General features: G+C 47.7%; 1 long non-coding RNA gene across 1 annotated transcript; it reads left to right on the top strand.

Annotated features, from left to right (window-relative positions):
* Positions 1–932: 932 nt before the first annotated feature.
* LOC134059964 (uncharacterized) lies at positions 933–2034 on the top strand. Its single transcript, XR_009935099.1, has 3 exons — positions 933–1039; positions 1134–1276; positions 1362–2034. It is a non-coding gene; the product is annotated as an uncharacterized LOC134059964 (long non-coding RNA).
* Positions 2035–5257: the final 3223 nt, after the last annotated feature.

Genomic DNA, 5257 nt, shown 5'->3' with positions numbered 1-5257 from the left:
CTTTTACATTTAAACTACATAGTGAATCTTAGAGGAATCTGAGTTATGATTATGATTTTTGCACATCATCTATTTTGAAACACTTCTTCTAGACGGTTTATCGAAATCATGTCATATCAACACTAAAACGATCTTGAGGGGTTGTTCAAGAGGAATTGCGACCAGATTTTTGAATTTTCGAAGTATATTGAGATGGCGAAGGTTTGAATTATGGCATCTTATTAAGAAACAGGAAGTTGGTGTTATAGGCAGAAAAAAGGCTATAAATTGGATGTAATTTTGCAGCTACATGTGGAATTGCTTCTGCTAGTCAGAGACAGAGCTCTAGCCTAGGGTGTGGCTTAGGGACTCTGTAGCGCCACCTAGCACATTGTCTGTTGTGGTTGATGCATACATTCACAAAAATGAACCAAATTTGGTGGTTTTGTGTGTTATTGCTGCCGCTACTGAAAGATAGAGCTCTGGCTTAGGGTGTGGCTTAAGGACTCTACAGCGCCACCTAGTGTGTTGTTTGTTTTGGTTGACGTGTACATTCACGAAAATGAACCAAATTTGGCGGGCTTGTGTGTTATTGCTATCGCTAGTCAGAGACAGAGCTCAGGCCTAGGGTGTGGCTTAGGGACTCTATAGCACCACGTAGCGTGTTGTCTGTTGTGATTGAAACATATATTCACAAAAAATTACCAAATTTAGTGGGCATGTGTGTTGCTCATGCACATGCCCACCAACCTGCACATGTTGCTTTGTTCGATTCCGAAATGTCACAGGTCCGCACCGCAGGTGCTCGGGCCCGCCATCACCGCTTGCGGCTATATTTACTAGTTTGTAATTACACTTTTCTCTGTGAAGATACGTACGTTGGCATGTGCGTGCCTTTGTGATGAGACGCACGGCCTGAGCCCTTCCTAATGATTAGGGCGGTCACAGCCAATGGTGTGCGTTGCCGTTCTATTTAGTCTGGAGTAGCCTTATGTTGGCAGACGCCGTGATTGGTCTCCATGTGACTTCCTGTTTTGCCCCTCCAGTCGACTTTCTACCGGTATGTACACTCTTCCTCTGTATGCTCGGACTATGGTTAAATTGTTTGTAGTATAGTGACTGATGCTTTGTTACTTGCTGTGGTGGCTTTGCAGCGCTTTCATCTGTTGCTTGGCGGTGTTCGGTCTGGGTTAGTGGTTTTGGTGCTGGTTGTCAATGTCCGTGGATTGTAGAGGCAAACATTCAGCGGAGCTTCGTGAGCTCGCCGCTGACTAAGTGGGAAGCTGTCAACTTCCTGGTATGTATTCCTTGCATGGATTCCTATTGCCCTTGTTTTTAGCATTGTGTTTAGCAATAATGAGGTGTCCTGTATGCCTTTTTAGGTACTTCGGGTCGTATCTGTGTCTCCTGCTGTTTTTGCCATATTCGTTGCTTACACCGAGGCGATATCTGCCCTGACCGGGCCACTACTCTGAAGATAACGGCGAAGACGTCGGCAACCACAGTTCGATACAAATGTTGTCTTGTCCGTGTGTGTTGTAACTTGTCGGTGTCATTACGAACGCATGTCTGTGAGTGGATTTATGTGTACGTGTGTGTGCGCGAGTGTATTTGTGCCCTGGGGAAAACGTGGGTAGCTTCAGGAATCTGGCTTAATGTTTTGCCTTAGCCTTGTATTACCTACATGTTAAACCCCTGGCAGGAGGCCCGTCATAGCTGTGGATAGCCAGTAGGCCATCACGTATGTAACCATTGAAGCCTGATTTATGTCTGTCTGTTGGTTTTCTTTGTTCTTTATTTTCTCTACTTGTATGTTGGTCATTGTCTTGTTCTCTTTTGATTTATGTTTTTGACACTGGTGGGAGGCCTTCTGTAACTGCTGTAGATCGCTAGTGATCCCATTGCAGGCCACCCTTTGTCCTTATATTTTGGTTTTCTTTCTTTTTGTTTCTTTTGATTTGCTGCATGCTGTGCGTTGGATACTAGCACTGGTGGGAGGCCATCTTGAATTTGCTGCGGATCATCAGTGGTCCGCTTAGCCGCCCAATACATCTATCCTTCTGGTATTGTGTCTGCGTGTGGGTCGTGCATGTGTCTGTTGTGCATGTGTTTGTTGTGCATGTGTTTGTGGTACATGTGTTTGTGGTACATGTGTTTGTTGTGCATGTGTTTGTTGTGCATGTGTTTGTTGTGCATGAGTTCGTGGTGCATGTGGTTGTGCATGTGTTGGTTGTGCATGTGTTGGCTGTGCGTGTATGGTTGTCTGGTTTTCACCTCTTCTCTGTTCTTAGGTGCTGAGTGCTCCAGGCAGGGAGGCAGTTACATCCTCTAGGGGGAGGTGTCCCCTTTTCCTTTGTGCGTGTGGTTCACGTGTGCCCCTTGAATGGGATTTCTACTTATTTTTGCTATTGTGCTATATCTTGTTTTTTTGAGGTGTGTATGTGCAAGCACGAGTGCCTGGCTGGTGTTTTTGGGATCCATCTCCTGGCAATTCGCCCCCTGCTGGTAAGCCTCAGCCCTGATAAACTTGTCTACGCTCCTCTCCCATGGTATGATTGAAACTTGTCTTGTTTGTTGTCTTGTATGTTTGACATTTTTATCCTTGTAATAAAGACAACCTATTATTGGAACTCTGCCTCTGGTGTCTTAGTCAACGAACTTGTGTGCTAAATTCTAATTGTGTATTTATTGGTTGATATCTCCCTGGGTGCAATTCCCAGGGTGGCGTAGTCTGCTACCCCCTACTGGTAATGCCACATTTGGCGTAGTCAGGGCAGGATCGACTTCCAAACACCAGGGGCGCATGTTCTGATAATTGTTGTCTTTACTGTGGTTGTTGCCGTAAAAGCTTATTTTTCACTTCAGGCATTTTGATTAACCTGTTCTTTCTATATGTGGGTAGGTGTGTGTTGGCAAAAACAGCAGGAGGCTTAGTTTGACCCTTGCAGCGCTTGCATCTCCTTGACGGTGGACATATTGGTAAGTCATTCTTTTTGTTGTAAATATGGAAGCCGAGTTACAGGAGCTTAGGGAGATGGTGGCTCAGCTTAAAGCTGACAATGAGAAGTTGAAGCAGAGGCCAATTCCAGGATCCCTGGGTGATGCAGGCCCATCCTCTCCCTCAAATGTACCTTTGCCTGGTGAGCCTGGGCCCCCGGTAGCACAGAGATTAGTGTTTGTTCCCCGTGATAGAAAGTGTCCCATGTTTAATGGCAAGTCAGGGATGAAGGTTACTGAATGGTTTGAAGAGGTGGAAGCTTGCATGCGGGCTCGGCACCTTTCCGTAAATGATCAGGCTTTCTTTCTGTACGACCATTTAGAAGGGGAGGCCAGACAGGAGATAAAGTATCGGCCGAGTACTGACCGAAATGATCCTAAAAAGATCAAAAATATTCTCCAGGAACTGTATGGGTGCTCCCAGTCCTATGTAGCCTTGCAAGAGGCCTTCTTTTCTAGAAAGCAGCAAGATGGCGAAACCTTATTGGAATTCTCTTTGGCTTTAATGAATCTTATGGACAAAGTTAAGAATCGTGCACCCTCTGGTTTGGTGAATGCGGAGGTTTTGTTGCGAGATCAGTTCTCAGAGCATGTTATTGATGGTACCTTACGGAGGGAACTTAAGCAGCTTATAAGACGCCAGCCAACCATGACCATGTTAGAGCTCAGAGCAGAGGCTATCAGGTGGGAGCGTGAAGGCATGCCAGGTGGCACGAGGGGTCGCAGTCAGTCGGTTCCATCTATACACGGTGTCCAGTATGCAGTACAGGGAGGCCCTATGCCCGTTCCTAGCAGCTCCACTCAGGGATCTGAGTTATCAGAGCTGAAGGACATGTTGAGACGTCAACAAGAGCAGCTCAATCAGCTGTCCCAGAGTGTGGCTATGTTACAGCGTCCTCAGCACAGGCCTCGGGGTAACCCCGTCATATGCAGGCGGTGTCAGCAGCCTGGCCATTTTGCCCAAGATTGTGATGGGCCTCGGGTCCCCCCTCGCGCCCAGGGCCCCATGGCTGGTCACTCTAGAGGCGATGGACAGTCTTCTCGTCAGTTGGCGGGAAACTGGCACCCACCGAACTGCTGAGCCAAAGTTCAGGTGGGGGGTTGCCTGGCTCGAGTAATTTGTCCGTCAGATCTAGCTTAATGTCGTCATGTCCCCATTTAAATGTACTTATGGGTGGAGTCTCTGTACAATGTTTAATAGATACTGGGTCTATGGTGTCCACCATCACAGAGACATTCTTTGTAAATCACTTTGAGCCCTGGGGCTCTGACCGTTTACGTTCCTGTCAATGGCTACAACTCCGGGCCGCCAATGGGCTGGCTATACCCTATGTAGGCTACTTAGAACTGGACGTTGAACTTTGTGGAAAGTCTGTACCACGCTGTGGTGTTCTAGTTGTTAAAGACCTGCCTGGGGGGGTTGGCCTCCAGGCACCTGGTGTGGTTGGAATGAACATCCTTAACAAATGCTACTATGAGCTCTTTGGGCAATATGGTCCTGCCCTTTTCAGTCTGCCCTCTGTCTCTCAGGCCCACAGTGCCGTTGTTGAGGCCTTACAGCAGTGTCATTACGCAGAGACTCACCCCATTAGGCCAGGGAAAGTGAGGGCTCGTGGAGGTCGAGCCCATCGCATCCCAGGTGGCACTATGGTGATGGTAGCAGCTACATGTTCAGCACAGTTTTCCAACACACCTGTTTTGTTTGAACCCACTGACAGAGGGCTCCCTGCTGGCTTGTTGGCTTCGCCATCTATGATTAGAGTGACCCATGGTACTAGCTACATACCGGTAGTGAATGTAAGCACGACAGATGTATTGCTATATCCCCGCACGGAGTTGGGTAGCTTGTGTGGTGCGCAAGTAGTGAGTTTGTCAGAGAATATCACTGAGGTCAACACTATGACTGCCACCGTGTCCTCCCAGATGGCAGCACCTTCAGTACAGGCGCAGCTTGAGGAGGTTGACCTCTCTGTCTTGCCAGTTGCAGATCAGGAACAAGTCCGTGCTTTGTTACAGCGGTTTAGTGGAGTCTTTGCCAGCCATGATGGTGACCTGGGTTGTACAAACCTCATCTCTCATCAGATCCCACTAACTGACGATGTGCCAGTTCGACAACGACACCGGCGCATCCCACCATCAGAATATGAAATGGCTAAAGCTCATATCAATGGGTTGCTGGAGGCACAAGTTATTACTGAGAGTTGTAGTCCGTATGCATCCCCAATAGTGTTAGTCCGAAAGAAGGATGGTAGTCTCCGCATGTGCGTTGACTACCGTCAAC

This window comes from Sardina pilchardus, chromosome 16 (genome assembly GCF_963854185.1).
Source record: "Sardina pilchardus chromosome 16, fSarPil1.1, whole genome shotgun sequence".
In the NCBI taxonomy this organism is placed as follows: domain Eukaryota; kingdom Metazoa; phylum Chordata; class Actinopteri; order Clupeiformes; family Clupeidae; genus Sardina; species Sardina pilchardus.
The sequence above is the reverse complement of the archived record's forward strand: the minus strand, read 5'-3'. Positions and strand labels throughout refer to the sequence as shown.